Raw genomic sequence first — 21,767 nt, 5'->3', positions numbered from 1 at the left:
ATGTGGGGGTAGGAAACTAATTTGTGGCTTAAAAAATTTTTTTTTCTAGTAAAAATTTTTAAACTTATTTTCTATTACATGAGCAGAGATTGTTTGTTCCCACATGTCAGTTGATACTAAGAGGAGGTGGGGAGAGGTGATTTGGAAGGGAAACACTAATGTCATCAGTTTATAATCCTGGTCTCTGAACAATACAGTGCTCACCAATTATTAATGACCTTCCCTTGCCTGGGTCAAAAACTGAGAAGATCTCAACCAAATTAACAGGGTCCTACTGTGCCATGCTGTATGAGCATGAAAGACTGCTAATGAACTAAATAACAAACCTCCTACATCGCTGTCTATTACTACATGTTCATGCCATGTTCAAAAATAATGTTTATTTTGTTTAGTAGTGATGGAACAAAAATCACTAGAAAAAACTTTGCAGAAGCCTGGGTTTCCATGGAACCCTAATTGAGAAACAGGGGATTAGAGAAGAATCCATTTTCTGCAAATGAACTTTAATCAATACAACATATGCCAGTATCTAATTGATGCGTATAAAACACTCCATCCAACAACAGAATATGCTTTTTTTTTTGAGGTACCAATTGAATGCAGACCAAGATAGAAAATATCTTGGACCATAAAACAAACCTTAATAAATTTAAAATAATTTAAATTATACAGGTATGTTCTCTGACCCCAATAAAATCAAACTAGAAATCAATAACAGAAAGATAACAGGAAAATCTCCAATCACTTGGAAACTAATACATTTCTAAATAATTCACATGTCAATAAGTATATCTTAGAAGAAATAAAAAAAATACAATGAAGTGAATGGAAATGAAAAAAAACATATCAAAATTTGTGGGATGTAGCTAAAGCAGTACTGAGAGTAAAATTTATAACACCAAATGTTTACATAAAAGAGGAAAAGTCTCAAATCAGTAATCTAAACTGTCACCTCAAGAAGAAAGAAAAAAATAGGAGGTAGAGTAAACTTACCCCATATACACCTCAGCTCAGGCTCTTTGCCTGGTCTGTATTGTGAATGGGGAGACATTGAGAAAAAAAAAAAAAAAAAGAAAAAAAAGAAGAAAGAAAAAGAAAAAGAAAAGAAAAAAAGAAGAAAGAAAAAAGAAGAGTAAAATAAGCCTGAAGCAAACAGAAGGGAAAAACTAATAAAGATAAGTGCATAAAAAATGAAATTGAGCCTTGACCAGTGTGGCTCAGTTGGTTGGGCATTGTCCTGTGCATTGAAAGGTTGCCAATTTGATTCCAGGTCAGGGCACATGCCCGGGTTGTGGGCTTGATCCCTGGTAGAAATAAAGAACAAATTAGTGGTTATAGGAGTTAAGGAGAGAATGGAGATGAAGGACATTTCATGGCTATAGCAGGGCAACATGAAGGATTCTTGTGGTGATAGTATTCTATATCTTGACAGTACAGATGTCAATATCCTGGTTGTAATATTGTGCTATAGTTTTTCAAGATGTTGTTACTGAGGAAAACTGAATAAGTGGTACATAGGATCTCTCTATGTTATTTCTTGTAAATGCATGTCAATCTATAATGATCTCAAAATAAAAGATATAATTAAAATCCTATATAATAAAGAGGTGATATGCAAATTGACCATCACTCCAACACACAATATGGCCTCCCCCATGTGGTCAAATAAGGCCACCCCCTTGTAGCCACAAGATGGTCTGCAGGGGAGGGCAGTTGGGTGCGAACAGGCCTGCAGGGGAGGGAGGGCAGCTGGGGCGACCAGGTATGCAAGGGAGGGCAGTTAGGGGTGACCAGGCCAGCAGGGGAGGACAGTTGGGGGTGACCAGGTCTGCAGGGGAGGGCAGTTGGGGGTGACCAGGCCAGCAGGGAGGGCAGTTGGGGGAACAGGGCCTGCAGGGGAGGGTGGTTGGGGGTGACCGGGTTGGCAGGGGAGGGCAGTTGGGGGTGATCGGGCTGGCAGAGGAGGGCAGTTGGGGGCGATCGGGCAGGCAGGAGAGCAGTTAGGCATCAATCAGGCTGGTAAGGGAGTGGTTAGGGAGTGATCAAGCTGGTAGGCAGAAGCGGTTAGGGGCAATAAGGCAGGCAGGCAGGGGAGCAGTTGGGAGCCAGCAGTCCTGGATTGTGAGAGGGATGGCCCACTGCCCACAGGGATCGGGCCTAAATGGGCAGTGGGTCATCCCTCGAGGGGTTCCAGATTGGAGAGAGTGCAGGCTGGGCTGAGGAACAACCCCCTCCACCCCCAGTGCACGAATTTCATGCACTGGGCCTCTAGTACATATATATACTTGCAAATTGCCTTCCATAAAGATTATTCCAATTTATATATCTGTCAAATTGTGAATATGCTAAATAGCTTAGAATCCTAGCCCACACAATGTATCACACTTTTTGACTTACTAATCAGATAATTGATAGTGGTATTGTTTTCATGTGTATTTTAAGTTATAAGTGAAGTTAACATTTTTTTCTCATGTTTAAAGGTCATTCATGTTTTTTTCGCTCTGAATTACCTATAAATCTTTTAAAAACCTGAGATCATAGGGAAGTTCCCTGTCAAAACATTGGTTTCTTTAAATGATCTCCTCCCCCAGGCCCCAGCCATTCCCCATCGTACATACACTTTCTCTTCCTCATTGGTTTTATAACTAAATTTTATCTTGTAGCATCTCTGGTGCCTCTTGGAATCGCTAAGCATGTGCTATGCTATCTTACAGGAGAGTGGATTCTCATGAATGAAGGACTTGACTCCATTCATTTCTCTATGTCAAACTTATTGAATTCTATAGTATCACAATCTCAAAAGAATTATCATGACATATTTCTTTTGCATTTCCTCTCCATTTACATTTTGAAGCAAATTTAAATTACTGTTTTTCTTTAGTGGATCTTCCCCTCTTTGAGGTCAGGGGCCCTATCTTTACATCTCCTGCTCTCCCTGCCTTACACACTGTGCCTGCATCTCCTAGACCAGTGGTTGGCAAACTGCAGCTTTCGAGCCACATGCGGCTCTTTGGCCCCTTGAGTGTGGCTCTTCCTAAGCCTTAGGAGTACCCTAATTAAATTAATAACAATGTACCTATCTATATAGTTTAAGTTTAAAAAATTTGGCTCTCAAAAGAAATTTTAATCATTGTACTGTTGATATTTGGCTCTGTTGACTAATGAGTTTGCCGACCACTGTCCTAGATCCTCCGTTGGTATTAGTTCACTAGTGACTTCCTGCAAGATTCTTTCTTGGAAGAGGCCTTGAGATATATTTAGCCTTAATCAGGAGGCCACAGCTTTGGGAGTAGCTAACTTCCATTTCTGCCCTGGAAATCTGTTTCTAGCTCCTTAGGGAGCAAGATTTAGGGAGTCATGGAACTCTTTTATGGCCCTCACAAAATTGAAAAGAGGTTTTGTTATTGTTGTTTTGGCCACTTTCAATGTCTTCCTTCTGGTAGCCTTTGATGACTGTTGTCAGGCTGTCTCCTTCTTAAAAAACCCATTCTTAGCAAAATATTTGATAAGCTCATGCACACAGAGGTGTAACTGATAGGTAATAGTTTAGATGTGACCCTCCTAAAGAGATTGCATGCTATCCTGCTCAAAAGCTGAAACCAAAGAAAGAAGCTGTAATGCTGATGCTTCATGATACAGACAGCATGTAGTGTCTGGCCAGGAAAACACCTTACATTCCTGAAACCTGAGCAGTAGGTGGCACGTAGTCTCTTTACTCCTGTCTGTGACTGTTTAGTGGGATCTTGGCGGAGGTGAACTTCTAAGTAAGTGAATCATGGGTTGATGGGAAGTTCAGCAGTGATGCACAGGGTTCTGTTTATATATTCTGGTCCAAGTCATAAACAGATGCACCAAGGGAGGTGGTAATAGCATCTCCATGTTAACTTTTTGGTTCCAGTTAATAACAGTATTTTTAGAAAGATATGTTAAAATTAAGAAAGGCTCAAGGAAAGTAAAAAGAACACTTCCATTGTAAAAAAAAAAAAAGCTTGTTATAAACATTAATGGACTATCATTTTTCTCCTTTTTCTATTTCCATATAGTTATTCCCTTTGTTATAGACTTAATCTTCCATTCTGCCACTGACATCTCCAAGTCAGCTTTTATTGATTTTCTTGACAGCATTTTCCTATTTTGGCCTTTATTCCATTGTTCCATTTTCCAGATGTAGTCCTGTTTTTTATTTACTCACAGCTTTGTACAAAAAGACCTTTATAAAATCATGTCAATAGTTTGCTCCTTCAGAGAAACTGTAATTTGCAAAGGCTCAATTAGGATCTCTTATGGTTTCCCACACTTCAGGACTTTAATGCATACTATTAGCACAATATAGTCCCCATACTTCTTAGTTCTACCAAATTTCTTCCCCAAATCTAGCTGCTCCATGTAGTTATAGTTTGTTAAACATGCCTTTCTCAAAAAAGTCTGGAAGAAAACCAGATAAACATTATGACTACATCAAAGTTGCAAGCTTTTCACACACCATCATTTAGCATTGTTATTTTAAGTTTTTAAAAAGCAAATGCTGAAACTCATTTGGATGCTGTTTTCATAATAAGAAGTCATTTTAATGATCACAGATGTTGTTGTTTTAAGGGCCCATTTTATAATGGAAAGAATACACTCTAGACTATCTTGAGGATTTGATTCTTGCAATTCTGGTCTCATTATGCACTAAGCTGTTTATTAATCAGCCTGACTACATGGTCTGTTTTTATTCACTTTGATTTCTTTTGTGTTTACAGTTCAAGGTTTAAATTTTTAGTACTAAAATTGAAGATGACTGCTTTTAGTTGTTTGTTTGCTTATTACTCCAACTAGGTTTCTAAACATTTCCTGCTGCAAAGGGAAGAAAGAAAAGAAAAAGATGGGAGTGATATGTCAACACATTTGCTTATTATGTATGGCGGCCTTTGAATGAGCAAATTAGGCTCAGAGTTCCACTTGAGATTGTATTACAGAGGCATTTGTTTTGCAAAATAGATTTTTTTTTTTTTAAGTTGGGAGAGACTGGGACCACTTATGTGCTGTGATTCAGAGAATTTCCCCTCCACTCCCTTTACCCAATGGTACCTCACTTCCTACTTTTAGACTTTAAGGATTTGCAGTCTTTAAGAGATTCCTATCCTGCTGATAGTGTAGCAAGATCCTGTGATATATATATTAGAGGCCCAGTGCATGAAATTCATGCACAGGGTTGGGGTGTTCCTCAGCCCGGCCTGCACCCTCTCCAATCCAGGACCCTTTGGGGGATGTCCAACTGCTGGTTTAGGCCTGATTCCTATACTGGCAGTCGGACATCCCTTTTGCAATCCAGGGCCACTGGCTCTTAAGGGCTCACCTGCCTGCCTGCCTGATCACCCCTAACCACTCTGATGGCCTGCTTGATTGCCCCTAACCCCTCTGGCTGCCTGCCTGATCACCCCTAACTGCCTTCCCCTGCAGGCCTGATCACCCCTAACTGCCCTCCCCTGCTGGCCTGATTGTCCCTAACTGCCCTCCCCTGCCAGCCTCATCGCCCTTAACTGCCACTGCCTTGGCCCCTGCCACCATGGCTTTGTCTGGAAGGAGGACCAGATGACCAGAAGATGTTTGATCTATCCAGTCTAATTAGCATATTAACCTTTTATTAGTATAGCTAAATCAAGATAACACACTGTAATATGTTCTTTTTCTTTATCTTGACAAATATACCTTTATATTGAAAACTGTGTTTAAAGCTATGGCTTTTATATATATGAAAATCAGCAAAAACAATTTTGGTAATAGTTGGATGATTAATAAAATAAAGAAATGCATAATTCAATATATAACATTTGTTTCACAAATTTATTTTTCTTGATTTCATTTCAGCAGAATCAGTAATTATGTCGTTTGATCAAAATTTTTGTAATTTGGTCTTATTGATAGTAACTGCCCAATGAGACATTATAGTTTTATGCATTTTTTTTGTTTCAATTTGGAGAAATTTAGCTCTGCTCAAGGGGTAGCAACCACAATTGTCAATAAGAATTTTAAAGCAATATTTTATTTGGAATTAATCCATGAAATTTACATTTGTTCAAACTTTGTAATAGAGTTGCATATAAAAAACTGTTACTAAGGAAATATTACAAATTATTAAACTTCATGATATAAACATTATTACTTATATTTCTAATATTCCTCAGCATCTCTTTAGATCCATACAGTTTATTTTGTGTGTTTTTTTCAAATTTTCAATTCACTAGTATGTTTTTAAAAATGAAGGTAACTATAATCTACTCTACATATTCAACTGTCTCTTTAGTAAAGACTGTGCCTTCATCTATAATGTCCAAAAAATGGACTCTATAGAAACAGTTTGGATATTATTTCTACATAAATCTTCACAGTCAAGCAAGCACTTTTGTTTCCTTATTCTAATTTTTTAATTAAAACGTCACATTTTTTGCACATTTCACATGCAGTTCGTTTTCAATTCAGGCATACCATATTGTTCTAAAATTTAAAAAGCAATTTCAATCTTCTAAAGGTGAAATAACCAAGTTCTTGTTTGTTTTTTCTTTTTGCTAACATTTATAGCAAGCAATAATTCAAATCACATACTGTGAATTCAAAATTAATTCTCCTGCAAGATCACAATCCACTCTATCAGAACATTTCTCTTGAGTATATTGTGTTGTTTTGCTTAGCAATGTGCAACTAAAGTGGTTGTAAGATCAAAATGAACACTTTTCACCAAGATTTTTCCCTTCCTGGGCATATCCAGAAATGATTATTTGTAATCTATGATTGTTCAAAAGAATGCCATTGCTATCGCCCAGCTGGAGTCCTGTCCCCTCTCATCACACACACCCACTTTGGACACTGAGCTTGCTCTTAAGTGCTCTTGGATCACAGGTTGGAGCATAAAGAGAAGTAAGAAAATGGACACTTTTAGGAAATGGCACCTCATTACTTGAGAATTCTATTGTATTTTTACTGAGAGGAAGAACTTGGTAGAGTGCCTCCTCTGCTCAAACCTCCCTGCAGTGAAGCAGGGCCTACCTGGAGCACCAGCTCGATCCATCACAGATTTGGGAAGCAATTGTCTTATTTTGAGGACATAGGGCAAACCATTGAGGTGTCTCCCTGGCACCTGAAAGGTGTCAGGCCTGAGAGTAGATTCTTGGGGTTGTGTGTAGCCCTGAACCCGGATCCTGAGTGATGGAGTTGCTCAGGTGTTCTATAAAGCTGTCCATATAGGCACATGGTCTTTTGTGACCATGAGGATATTTCATTGGAACAATTACATGCATTCACATGCTCCAGTTTCAATTTCTATATTCCATCCTATATAATAAAAGCCTAATATGCTAAGTGTCCGGTTGTTCGGTCAGCAGTTCAACCAATCAAAGGGTAATATGCTAATGATATGCTAAGGCCACTCAACCGCTATCCATGATGTGCGCTGACCACCAGGGAGCAGGTGCTCTGACTAGTAGGTTAGCTTGCTGTTGGGATCCAGCTGATCGGGACTGAGCGAGGTGGGCCAGACATGCCCTGGAGCCCTCCTGTGTTCCTCCCTGGCCCTGATCATGCATCGGTGGGGTCCCTCGGCATGGCCTGTGCCCCTCGAAATCTGGGACCCCTCAGGGGATGTTGGAGAGCTGGTTTTGGCCCAATCCCACAGGCCAGGCCGAAGGACCCCACTGGTGCACAAATTCATGCACCGGGCCTCTAGTATAAAATAAAATAATATTTGCTTATTTGCATGTGTTATTCTTTTTTTTTTTTTTTTTTTTTATTTATTTATTTATTTATTTTTTTATTTTTTTTCGCTTAAAGTATTACAAAGGGTATTACATAAGTGTCCTTCCCCCCCCCCCCCCCCCCCCCCGCCCTTGACAAACCCCTACCTTCCCTTACCCCCCAGTGTCTTATGTCCATTAGTTATGCTTATATGCATGCATACAAGTCCTTCGGTTGATCTCTTACTCCCCTCCCTCCTGCCCCCCAACTCTCTCTGGCCTTCCCACTGCAGTTTGACAATCAGTTTGAGGCAGCTCTGCCTCTGTATCTATTATTGTTCAAAAGTTTGTAATGGTCTTTATTATCCATGAATGAGTGAGATCATGTGGTATTTTTCCTTCATTGACTGGCTTGTTTCACTTAGCATTATGCTCTCCAGTTCCATCCATGATGTTGCAAATGGTAGGAGTTCCTTCTTTTTTTTTTTTTTTTTTTTTTTTTTTTTTTAAATCTTTATTGTTCAGATTATTACATTTGTTCCTCTTTTTTCCCCCCATAACTCCCCTCCTTCCAGCTCCCACCCCACCCTCCACCCTCACTCCCCACCCACTGAGTTCATCCATAGGTGCATGATTTTTGTCCAGTCTCTTCCCGAATCTCCCATTCCCCTTTCCCCCCCAAGAATAGTCAGTCCATTCCCTTCCTATGTCCCTGATTCATTATAGTCACCAGTTCATTCTGTACATCAGGTTATTTATTCACTTGATTCTTAGATTCATTTGTTGATAGATGCATATTTGTTGTTCATAATTTGTATCTTTACCTTTTTCTTCTTCTTCCTCTTCTTAAAGGATACCTTTCAGCATTTCATATAATACTGGTTTGGCGGTGATGAACTCCTTTAGTTTTTCCTTATCTGTGAAGCTCTTTATCTGACCTTCAATTCTGAATGATAGCTTTGCTGGATAAAGTAATCTTGGTTGTAGGTTCTTGGTATTCAGCACTTTGAATATTTCTTGCCATTCCCTTCTGGCCTGCAAAGTTTCTGTTGAGAAATCAGCTGACAGTCGTATGGGTATTCCCTTGTAGGTAATTGAGCCTCTTTCTCTTGCTGCTTTTAAGATTTTCTCTTTGTCTTTTGCTCTTGGCATTTTAATGATGATGTGTCTTGGTGTGGTCCTCTTTGGATTCCTTTTGTTTGGGGTTCTCTTCGCTTCTTGGACCTGTAAGTCCATTTCTTTCACTAGGTGGGGGAAGTTTTCTGCCATTATTTCTTGAAATAGGTTTTCAATATCTTGCTGTCTCTCATCTTCTGGGACTCCAATGACTCTGATATTAGTCTGCTTAAAGCTGTCCCAGAGGCTCCTTACACTATCTTCACACTTTCGGATTCTTTTTTCATTATGCTTTTCTAATTGGGTGTTTTTTGTCGAATCTTTGGTTTGATTCTTGCACTCCTCTGGTCTGCTATTGGGTATAATATTCTTTATTTCAGTCCGTGTATGCTTACTTTCTAATTTCTTTATCGTAGCATCGAGGGTCTCATTAGTTTTCGTGAGGCTCTGCACAAATTTATGGCAAGCCCTCAAAATTGCGATTCTTAGCTCCATATCCTCCATTTCTGTCATGTTTTTTTGTCTCCGCATCTTTTATGCTTTCTTGGTGCACCCCCTTGTGGTCTCTGTGCGCAGTCTTGTTCTAGCGAAGCCTTAATTGTTGTAGTTAACACTAGAGGGATTTGACCATCAGGCCGACTGGCGGTGGAAATCAGCTGTGGGAAAACTTCAGTCCTCTGGGGAGGCGCTAGTCCAGCCCTTGCCTGAGGCGGTCGGCAAATGGTTGTGCGCAGGGTTTGGGTGGGGCGGGCTCAACAGGGCGGGGGGGAGGGAGCAGCTATGGCCGCTCTCAGTCCGTCCCCAGGGGCTCTGCCTCTCTGTCCCAGCAATCGCTGCAAACCTCGGAGGGGCCGTAGCCAGACAGTCCCGCTTCTCCCGTTTGAGTCTGGGTCCCTAGAGACTCGCCCGGATCTGTAGCCCAGAGTCTGAGATTCGCTCCTGATTGAAAACGACAATCGCGCCCTCAGCCGCCAGCCCGCTTTCGCGTGCACCCTCACCACCGCACCGCCGTACCTTTAAATTTTCCACACTGCGCCTCCGCTGAGCGTCGGAATGCTGTTGTTTTTGCTTCTAGTTGAAGAGACTCTCCTCAGCCAGCCTTCCCGTGGTTCTGGTTGATGTCCGCTCCGACTTTTAGTTGTATTTTTGAAGTGGTTGTCCACGGCGGCAGTCTCTGGTGTTTTACCTATGCCGCCATCTTCGATTCTTCCAGGAGTTCCTTCTTTTTAACAGCAGCATAGTATTCCATCGTGTAGATGTACCACAGTTTTCTAATCCATTCATCTACTGATGGGCACTTAGGCTGTTTCCAGATCTTAGCTATGGTGAATTGTGCTGCTATGAACATCTGGTTACATATATCCTTTCTGATTGGTGTTTCTGGTTTCTTGGGATATATTCCTAGTAGTGGGATCACAGGGTCAAATGGGAGTTCCATTTCCAATTTTTTGAGGAACCTCCATACTGCCTTCCATAGTGGCTGCACCAGTCTGCATTCCCACCAGCAGTGCACAAGTGTTCCTTTTTCTCCACATCCTCTCCAGCACTTGTCGTTTGTTGATTTGTTGATGATGGCCATTCTGACAGGTGTGAGATGGTACCTCATTGTTGTTTTGATTTGCATCTCTCGGATGATTAGTGACTTTGAGCATGTTTTCATATGCCTCTTGGCTTTCTGAATGTCCTCTTTTGAAAGGTGTCTATTTAGATCCTTTGCCCATTTTTTGATTGGATTGTTTATCTTCTTTTTGTTAAGTTGTATGAGTTCCCTATAAATTTTGGAGATTAAGCCCTTATCAGATATGACGTTGGCAAATATGTTTTCCCAAGAGGTGGGTTTTCTTGTTGTTTTGTTGATGGTTTCTTTTGCTGTGCAGAAGCTTTTTATTTTGATGTAGTCCCATTTGTTCAGTTTCTCTTTAGTTTCAACTGCCCTAGGAGCTGTATCAGTGAAGAAATTGTTTTGGCATAAGTCTGAGATTTTGTTGCCTTTGTATTCTTCTAGACTTTTTATGGTTTCCTGTCGTACATTTAAGTCCTTTATCCATTTTGAGTTTATTCTTGTGTATGGTGTAAGTTGGTGGTCTAGTTTCATTTTCTTGCATATATCTATCCAATTTTCCCAACACCATTTATTGAAGAGACTATCTTGGCTCCATTGTATGTTCATGCCTCCTTTGTCAAAAATTAATTGAGCATATTGGTTCGGGCTAATTTCTGGACTCTCTATTCTATTCCACTGGTCTATATGTCTGTTCTTGTGCCAGTACCAGGCAGTTTTGAGAACAGTGGCTTTGTAATACAGTTTGATATCTGGCATTGAGATCCCACCTACTTTGTTCTTTCTCAGGATCGCTGCAGCTATTCGGGGTCTTTTTTTATTCCAGATGAATTTTTGGAGAGTTCGTTCTAGATCTTTGAAGAAGGCCATTGGTATTTTAATGGGAAGTGCGTTGAATGTATAGATTGCTTTGGGTAGTATGGACATTTTAATGATGTTGATTCTACCAATCCAAGAACATGGTATGTTCTTCCATCTGTTTATGTCTTCCTCTATCTCTTTTTTCAACGTCCTGTAGTTTTCTGAGTAGAGGTCTTTAACCTCTTTAGTTAAGTTTATTCCTAGGTATCTTAATTTTTTTGGTGCGATGGTAAATGGGATTGTTTTTCTAATCTCTCTTTCTGAAAGTTCACTATTGGTGTATAGAAATGCCTCAGATTTCTTGGGGTTAATTTTGTATCCTGCTACATTGCCAAATTCATGTATTAAGTCTAGTAGCTTTTTGATGGAGTCTCTAGGGTTTTGTATGTATAATATCATGTCATCTGCAAATAAGGACAGTTTTACTTCCTCTTTTCCAATTTGGATGCCTTTTATTTCTTCTTCTTGCCTAATTGCAATGGCTAATACTTCCAGTACTATGTTGAACAGGAGTGGTGAGAGTGGGCATCCCTGTCTTGTTCCTGTTCTTAGGGGAAATGGTGTTAGTTTTTGTCCATTGAGTATGATGTTGGCTGTGGGCTTGTCATATATGGCTTTTATTATGTTGAGGTATGATCCTTCTATTCCCACCTTTCTGAGAGTTTTTATCAAAAATGGGTGTTGGATTTTGTCGAATGCTTTTTCTGCATCAATTGATATGACCATGTGGTTTTTTTCTTTCAATTTGTTTATGTGATGTATCACATTTATTGATTTACGGATGTTGTACCATCCTTGCATCTCTGGGATAAATCCTACTTGGTCATGGTGTATGATCCTTCTGATGTACTGCTGGATCCGATTTGCTAAGATTTTGTTGAGGATTTTGGCATCTATGTTCATGAGGGATATTGGCCTGTAATTCTCTTTCATTGTGATGTCTTTACCTGGTTTTGGTATTAGGGTGATGCTGGCTTCATAGAATGAGCTTGGAAGTGTTCCTTCCTCTTGAATTTTTTGTAGTAGTCTGAGGAGGGTAGGTTTTAGTTCTTCCTTGAATGTTTGGTAGAACTCCCCTGTGAAGCCGTCTGGCCCTGGGCTTTTGTTTGCTGGAAGCTTTCTGATGACTGCTTCAATTTCTTCCATAGTTATTGGCCTATTGAGGTTTTTAGATTCTTCCTGATTGAGTTTTGGAATGTTGTATTTTTCTAGGAATTTGTCCATTTCCTCCAGGTTGTCTAATTTGTTGGAGTAGAGTTGCCCGTAGTATTGTTTAACAATCATTTGTATTTCTGTGGGGTCTGTTGTTATTTCGCCTCTATCATTTCTGATTTGGTTTATTTGGGACCTTTCTCTTTGCTTCTTGGTGAGCCTGGCGAGGGGTTTGTCAATCTTGTTTATCCTTTCAAAGAACCAGCTCTTGGTTTCATTGATTTTCTGTATTGTTTTTTTGGTCTCTATGTCATTGATTTCTGCTCTAATCTTTATTATCTCCTTCCTTCTGCTCACTCTGGGGTTTTCTTGTTGCTCTCTTTCTAATTCTTTGAGTTGTAGAGTTAGATGATTGACTACCATTTTTTCTTGTTTTTTGAGATAGGCCTGTAGAGCTATAAACTTTCCTCTCAGGACTGCTTTCATTGTGTCCCAGAGGTTTTGGATTGTTGTGTTTTCATTGTCATTAGTGTCCAGGATGTTTTTAATTTCTTCTTTGATGTCATCGGTAACCCAATCAATATTTAATAACATGCTATTCAGCTTCCAAGTGTTTGAGTATTTTGGGTTGTTTTTTTTGTAGTTTATTTCTAACATTATGCCATCGTGGTCTGAGAAGATGCTTTTTATGATCTCAATCTTCTTGAATTTGTGGAGACTTTGCTTGTGACCCAATATGTGGTCTATTTTTGAATATGTCCCATGAGCACCTGAGAGGAATGTATATTCCGCAGCTGTGGGGTGTAGAGTTCTGAAGATGTCAATTAAGTCCATCTGATCTAGTGAGTCACTTAGGATTGCTGTTTCTTTGCTGATTGTTTGTCTAGCGGATTTATCCAGTGATGTCAGTGGTGTATTAAAGTCCCCTACTATGATTGTGTTATTGTCGATATCTCCCCTGATATCTTCCAGAAGTTTTCTTATGTATGTGGGTGCTCCTGCATTGGGTGCATATATGTTTACCAGGGTTATATCTTCTTGTTGTATTGATCCCTTTAGTATTATGAAGTGGCCTTCCTTATCTCTGGTTATGGCCTTCACTTTGAGATGTATTTTGTCAGATATAAGTATTGCTACCCCAGCTTTCTTTTCCTTTCCATTTGCGTGAAAGATATTTTTCCATCCCTTCACTTTCAGTCTGTGTGAGTCCTTTCCAATGAGGTGGGTCTCTTGTAGACAGCAGATGTATGGGTCATGTTTTTTTATCCATTCAGCCACTCGATGTCTTTTATTTGGAGCATTTAGTCCATTTACATTTAAAGTTATTATTGAAAGGTACTTGTTTGTAGCCATTTCTTTTTTTGTGTGTGTGTGTGGCTGATTTCTTTCTGAGCTTGATATTTCTTCTTTTACACCAGTCCCTTTAGCATTTCTTGCATGGCTGGCTTGGTGGTGATAAACTCCCTTAGCCCTTTTTTGTCTGTGAAGCTTCTTATTTCCCCTTCAATTTTGAATGATAGCCTTGCTGGATAGAGTATTCTTGGATTCAGTCCTTTGCTTTGCATCACTTTGTAGATTTCCGTCCATTCTTTTCTGGCCTGATGTGTTTCTGTTGAGAAATCATTTGATAATCGAATTGGAGATCCCTTGTATGTTACTTTCCGCCTCTCTCTTGCAGCCTGTAAGATTCTCTCTTTATCCTGAACATTTGCCATGGTAATTATGATGTGTCTTGGTGTGGGTCTTTTCGGGTTCACCTTGTTTGGGACTCTCTGGGCTTGTGTGACTTTTTTCTTCCCCACCTCAGGGAAGTTTTCTGATATTATTTCTTCGAATAGGTTTTCTAATCCATGTTCATCTTTCTGTTGTTCTGGCACCCCTATTATTCGTATGTTGCTTCGTTTCATGTTGTCCCAAAGTTCCCTTAGGCTCTCCTCCTGTCTTTTAATTTTTTTCTCCATTTGCAGTACAGTTTGAGTGTGTTTTGCTTCCTTGTCTTCTAATTCACTGATTCGGTCCTCCGCTTCTCCCAGTCTACTGTTGATACTTTCAATGGTGTTTTTTATTGCAGCTATGTCGCTCTTCATTTCTTCTTGGGACTTACTTAAGTTGTTGATTTTTTCATCTGTTTCTTCTAGCTTCTTGCATACGTAGTTGAGTTTTTCATCTGTTTCTTCTTGCTTCTTGAACATCCGGTGCATGTACTCTAGGAACCTTATTCTGAATTCTTTTTCCGTCATGTTGCATATCTCTGTCTCACTTAGCTGCTTTTCTGGCGAGTCCTCCTTTTCTTTCCTTTGGGGGTTTCTTTGTCTACCCATGTTTGATCTCACTGACATTACTTGTTGTTGAATCGTTCAGTGGCTGGACCCTGGGTGGCAGTGGCTGCTCCCTGGGTGGCAGTGGCTCCTCGGTCTGTGGTTGCTCCTTGGGCGGTTGTGGTAGCAGCGGCTCCTCTGTTGATAGCAGAGCCTCTGATGGGTGCTGTTCACAGTTGTGGTGGCTCTTCTGGCTGGTGGAGGGTGGCTTCAGACGCAGCAACTGTTCCCCAGGCAGAGCGTGTGGTGATCAGGAGGCCGCTGTTGCTTGAATCTGTTGCGTTGATTTAGAGGCACAAAATACAACACAACAAGGCACAACGTACCAGGCACTGAACACTATTGTATTTACGATATTACTAACCCCAAATAAAGGTGGCCACCCGAGCTAAGAGAGTTGGGAGGTAAGGGGGAAAGAAGAGAAAAAGATAGAAGAGAAAAAAGCAAGAAAGAAAAAAAGGAGTGCAAAAATGAGATTGGAAAAGGGAGGGGAAAAAGAGGAGGAAAAAAAAGAAAAAAAAAAAAAAAAAAAAAGAAGAGAGAAAAGAGAGTGAAGTGTAAAAGGGGGAGAGACTATTTATGTGAGGAGGAAACTCCTATAGGACCGCCACTAATACCAACAAATTGCAGCAACAGATTCCTGGAGATGAATACAAACTACAAACAACCAATAATATCAAGCGACGCAAGGGGACAGAGAAGCGCAGAAATAACCGGGGGGGGGGGGGGGGGGGCGGGGAGAGGGAGGGGCAGGAAAATAAAAAGAATAAGCAGTCTAACCTTACAAACAATCAAAAAAAGAAGAAGAAAAAAGAAAAAAAAAAGAAAAACAATATACTCGTCAATCAGGCAAACAACGATAAGACAATAGAGAGAGAAAAGAAGAAGAAGAGAGAGAGGAAAAAAAAATGGATAGTGAAGGAAGATAAGGGAAAGGTGTGTAAGGATTTAGAACAGGGGATTGGACGTAGGATATTTAAGCAGGGTTAAATTTTGACAGAGGGTAAAAAGAATAGGGAAGATCTAAAGCTGGAGTAGGGTAAGAGAAACAGGACAGCAAAAGGGAAAAAGTGGGGAAGATTGTTTAGCACAGAGGCAAATTGAGGTAGAGAAAAATGTTGCTAAAGGAACGATGAAAATAGAATGGAGAACATTAGTCCCAAAATAAAATAAAGACAAGATAAGATGACACTTTAAAAACTGGTAAAATGGTAGCGGTAATAATACTAGTTAAAAATAAAAATGTAGTAGCTGAAAGGGCAAAATCGGGTGATGGAGAAAAAGAAAAATGAAAAAAAAAAAAAAAAGAAAAATGTTTTCTTAGTTAAAAGGAGAAAAAGTAATTTAAAAAAATAAAAATAAAAATTAGCATTAATGCAGGTGCTTCAGATCTTCTACTCTTCTTATTGGCACGCCCGGAATTCAGGAGAATGTTGACTTTCTCTCTGATACACTGCTCCTCCTTGTTGCAAGCCACAGTCCTTATTGCCTTATCTGTATTTACAGAGGAGTCAGTTCGTGGCTCTGCCTCTGGGTGGCAGTGTGTCTGGGTTGACCTCCGAGGTTATAATTTCTCTCCGACCAGTTCTCTATTGTACCTGAACCAGCTCCGCCCAGAGGTGGTTCCCTCGGCGCCACTCCCAGCTCTGTTTCCCAGGCTCCCCAAAAACAATCTTCCCCTACAAGCTCTGCTAGTGACCCCAACTGGGCACTCACATGCACTGGGCTCAACAATCAAACTCACAGAAGTAAGAGGAAGTGTGCAAACTAGAGCCTGGGAAGCTGTTCGAACTCGCAGGGTTCCACCCTCCAGAACCGCGCGGAGTGTCTGCGCGCGCTCAAGCCCCTGGCATCAACAAGTAGCCGGTTATCAGGGAAACTCTGAGGCAGCCCTCATGCATCCAGTCCAACTATGGGCTCATTTATAGTGTTACCTTCTGGCAGCAGCCCTGCGGGAGCCCTCCCCCCTTGCGAGACACGCTGGCCTCTATAGGCACGGATTTTGGAGAGCGCGGATTTTGGCGGACGCAGATTTCCCCCTGCGCCTGTGCGCGAGTTCCTCGCTCCAACCTGAACTGCGAACCGCACTTTTGAGGTAAGTCTAACCTTTCCGTGGAGGGGTGCAGGTCTCCCCTTGGCTCTTGCAGTCGCGCTGTTTGCGAATCGTTGCCTCCGGGTCAGTAGCCGATCTCTGGATGCCGGTGAACGCTGCCTGAGATGGCGCGGTCTCGCCGCTGCGCTGGCGCCCAGAGGGAGGTTTCAGCCTCAATCTCTAACCATCCGCATTTTTTAGGAGTTTTCTGTCTTTCCTGGCTGCAGACTCTCTCTCAGCTGAACCTCCCCAGCTTGATCGGGCCGATTGTTACCCGTTTCAGCTGCTCGCCCCTATCTGGTCCGGGACAAAGCACCAACACGTCTGTCTAAGCCTCCGCCATTTTCTCTCCTGCATGTGTTATTCTTTTCTTTTTTTAAAAAAATGTATTTTATTGATTTTTTACAGAGAGGAGGGGAGAATGATAGAGAGTTAGAAACATCGATAAGAGAGATACATCGATCAGCTGCCTCCTCCACACCTCCCACTGAGGATGTGCCTGCAACCAAGGTACATGCCCTTGACCGGAATCGAACCTGGGACCCCTCAGTCCTCAGACCGACGCTCTATCCACTGAGCCAAACCGGTTAGGGCTGCATGTTTTATTCTTAACAATTATTTTATGTGATGTAATTCTGCATATTTTATTTTTATCCCTTATTTAGACAGTGTGTGTGGGGGGGGTGGGGGCGGTTTATATGCTGTACTCTTTAAAGGTTTAAAGTGAAGACTGGGGCCTGCAAACTTCCCCACGAACTCAGCCTGCTCCCTGGCCTTATATGCACCGTAGACCCTTTTGGGTGACTGCTGGATCTCAGGCTGATCACCCAGCAAGCTCAGCTTCACAGTCAGCTTGTTCTCAACCACACTGGGCCCCTGGAAAGGCCTTTGGTTCTCAATCCAGTGTCAATACCACGTGGAGATCAGGAGCAGCTCAGGAATGCAACTAGACCCTCTCTCTGTTTGGCAACAACATTGATGAGGTGAGCAATGCCAGGTACAGCAAGAGCCTTCAGCATTCAAAGGGCTGTGTCTGCAGAAGCCCCAGGATGGTGATGTCAGGGCATATCTCCTCTCTCTTCTATCTGACTTTCTCTTTCCATGGCCTCTTGGGGTGGCAACGGGAAGGGTTTTCTCTTATTTCTTTAACCTGTGACTTTACTATTTTTTTTTTTTTTTTTAAATCTATGACCTACTCACTTGGTTTAACCCTTGATTTGTTGAATGAGATTTAAAGAGATTTAGAAAATCTTTTGGTGTTCCAACATGCTATCCTTTCAGGACTATTGTCCTGCCAAATTCTATTTTTAAAAAAATATTTTTTATTGATTTCAGAGAGAGGAAGGGAGAGGGAGAGAGAGCTAGAAACATCAATGATGAGAGACAATCGTCGATTTTGCTAAATTCTATTTTTTTAATATTTTTTTTATTGACGTCAGAGAGGAAAGGAGAGGGAGAGAGAGATAGAAACATCAATGATGAGAGAAAATCATGGATTGGCCGCCTCCTGCACGCCCCCCACTGGGGACTAAGCCCACAACCTGAGCATGTGCCCTTGACCCGAGTCAAACCCAGGACCCTTCAGTCTACAGACCAACGATCTATCCACTGACCCAAACCAGCTAGGGCCAAATTCTATTTTTGATGTCAGAAAAAAATAATGATTCTATGTGTACTGTTCCTTCTTTTTTGATTCTTTTATAACCATAGTTAAGCTTCAACACAAGCTGGAATCACTTGGAGGGCTGATTAAAATGCATATTGCTGGATTTCACACCCAGAGTTTCTTTTCTTTTTTAAAAAAAATATATTTTATTGATTTTTTACAGAGAGAAAGGGAGAGGGATAGAGAGTTAGAAACATCGACGAGAGAGAAACATCGATCAGCTGCCTCCTGCACACTCCCTACTGGGTATGTGCCCACAACCAAGGTACATGCCCTTGACCGGAATCGAACCTGGGACCCCTAAGACCGCAGGCCGACCCAGAGTTTCCTAATCCTTAGGGCTGGGAGGGGCCTGAGAATTTTCATATCTAATGGGTTCCATTGATACTTCTGGTCTGGGGCCACACGTGGAGACGCCACTCGTCTATAGCAATCCTAGTCCTGCCCACCTGACACCCCGCCCCAGCAGATGGAGTGAATACTGGGGCTAACCAGAGAGAGGATGCATGTGTGTGGAAAGGTAAGTTTCTATTTCCAAACTGTTACCTCTCTTACAAGCTCACTAAAAAGTGAGAGGTGAAATATATTTAACATTATGAAGTTTAAAAGAAGGCATCTGGGCCTTGGCCACCTGTGCTAAGAGATAGACACTTTTCTTGCATAGCTGGGATTTCTATGACATGTTTGTTCTTTCTTCACATCATTTACCAGAATGAAATATTTTTACAACTTCTGAGTTGTTTCTAGGTTTTATTTTAAATTATATTTCATTGAAATTTAGCATAAATTTATCTTTCTGCCTTGGGAGATTTTTTTCACTCTCTCACAGTAGCAATGTTGCAGCATCATTGATTGCTTAATTATGACTTCCTTTGGGGGAAAATGTTAATGAAAATACTTGAGAGCACCAAGAAGCATTTTTCAGATTCAAATGCCAAGTCACCATATACCCAATCTATTTTTTTCAAATGGAATTGTGTCCCTCACTACATCTTGTGCTGCTTCCACTTTAGAAGGGATTTGTGTGAGTGAGGAGGACAGTGGGTGCATTCTACCTCAATCTTGCTGTTTGTTTTCATAGTAAGACTTAACTGTAGATCCACAGACATTAAAAATCATATAAAACCAGAAATAGCATTAAATTACCTTTTTTTTTTCAAATCTCATTATCAAATTGATTCTTTTACAGCTTCCTCCCTTACATAGGTGTCCTCTCGCTACCTTACATAGGTGTCCTCTCACTCCCTCACTGGGCAGAGGAGGCTGCCACAAATTACCAGATCCTTCTAGTGCTCAGTGTCCTTGCATCTGACTAGACCAGTCAACAATTATGATTGTGATTTTGAGCCCATCTTTGTCTCCCATCACTCAGCTTTCTTTCTTCTTTTTGTCCCTACAAGCAATATGTTAATGCGCCTCATAAATGCAGTGCTGTTCTCAGCTCGGAACATTCTCCCACTGAAAAGGCAGTGAGCTAATTAACGCAGCCGCCCCCACAGCCAGTGCAGCAGTCCCCCTGGATGCATGTTAGATCGCCTCTGAACAAGGCGTGAGCGCCTGCAGAAAGCACAGAGCTCCAAGAGAATATTAAAAAGATGCAAGTCACAATATCCTGAAGTGCAATGTGTCACAGTAAACATTGTCCCACAGATCAGACATGAGGTAGTGGTTAGCATTGCAAGTGTTCGCCATCATTGGCTTCTTAAGTATTCATAGAGAGATTGATATGGGAGGCAGGGAGAGAGATTGATAAAGAAGATGGAAACACACCTGCCCAAACCATTAATACGGCAATCAGGCAAGCTAAGCTGTTTATCGCCTACATATAATATATCACTTTTGGACATTGTGAAGACATTTTGGGTGTTTTGAACCATTTTAGGAAATTTAGAAGTCCAAATTTGAAGTTATTTTGATGCTTCTGAAAAGGATGGCAAATTTGCAAAATGATGTAGTCTTTACAAAACAAACATAAAATAATTGCTTTTCAATTTTTTTTTTTTTTTACTAGAACATAAGACAAGGATTTTATATTTTGGAGATAAGGTTTGATTCTGGATAAAAGTAATTTTTAAAAAATATTATCAACTAGTGGCCTGGATTCATGCACATTGAAAGGGAATCTGGTGCAGGTGAACCAGATTCAGGGCTGATAGGGCCCCAGCAGCAACCTAACCTATGGGTCGGGGCGTCTGCCTCCTGGTGGTCATTGCGTGTCATAGCTACCAGTGGAATGGTCTAATGGTCAAACAGTCCCTTAAGCTTTTATATAAATATAGATATATAGAGATATACACTGTGCCTGCCTCCCAGTTATCTATAGAAGAAAACTAAAATCTATTTCATGCATTGTATGAAAAAAATTCTTTATACTTTTAAATGAACATTGTTATCTTTGAAGTGTTGGTAGTTTTATTTCATGACTTTTGACCACCTTTACACATATTGCATTTATTTATTTTTAATATATCTTTTAATTTTAGTTGACATACAGTCTTATATTAATTTCAGGTGTATAATACAGTGACTAAACATTTATATACATTATGAAGTCTGATACCATACAGTGTTATTACACTATCTTTTATTCTTGAAAATACTCACTAATATTTGTATTGAATTAGATGCCCCAAATCTTCAACTACAGAGCTGTTCTCATTGTGACAATCCTACATACTTTAATAAAAAACAAAGAACCTTCCCCTCCAAATAAACCTAGTAATCTTCAGTGTCAAATTTACATTATTTAACTTTCAATAGTAGGTATCGGTGTGTAGGTTCCATTTTAATTTTTGTGAAAAACTGTTGTTAATTTTGAACTCTGTCCCAAATACTCTAGAGTGAGGTAAGGAAATGAAAGGAGGGAGGTTGGTGCCTCACCAGCCCTGGGCATACAGCTCCTGATCCACAGTGTGGGTGCCCTGTGGGCTCCCACACTACCTCCCAGCCACCCGGAGAGGGGAGGTATTTGATTCTTTCTAAATAGAGGACATTTACTTCCATTTGGAGGGTTAAAAATGAGGGATTTTTTTTTTTTTTTTACCTCATGAGAGCGTATTAAATAAGGTATACAATTTAGTGTCCCAAGTTAAAAAAATAAAATTGTAAAGTAACTGAATTAAAAAGGGAAAGATTTCACATTTTTCCCTAATGAAAAAAAAAAGTAGTGGAGGAGAGATAGAAAGAGATAATAATAAGTCAGGGTACAGAACAGAGGGCCTGAATTACTGTCCAGAGGGACCGCCATCTTTTAATATAGTCACTTAAAAATACATGCATTGCCACATTT

General features: G+C 40.6%; 1 pseudogene; it reads left to right on the top strand.

Annotated features, from left to right (window-relative positions):
* The first annotated feature begins 946 nt into the window (after positions 1-946).
* On the top strand, positions 947-1,053 carry LOC139004725 (small nucleolar RNA SNORA51; annotated as a pseudogene).
* The last annotated feature ends 20,714 nt before the right edge of the window (positions 1,054-21,767 follow it).

Source organism: Myotis yumanensis, unplaced genomic scaffold, assembly GCF_028538775.1.
Source record: "Myotis yumanensis isolate MYYU_CA2020_CCGP unplaced genomic scaffold, mMyoYum1.0.hap1 SCAF_2, whole genome shotgun sequence".
Taxonomy (NCBI): Eukaryota; Metazoa; Chordata; class Mammalia; order Chiroptera; family Vespertilionidae; genus Myotis; species Myotis yumanensis.
This window is presented reverse-complemented; position numbering and strand designations above follow the sequence as displayed.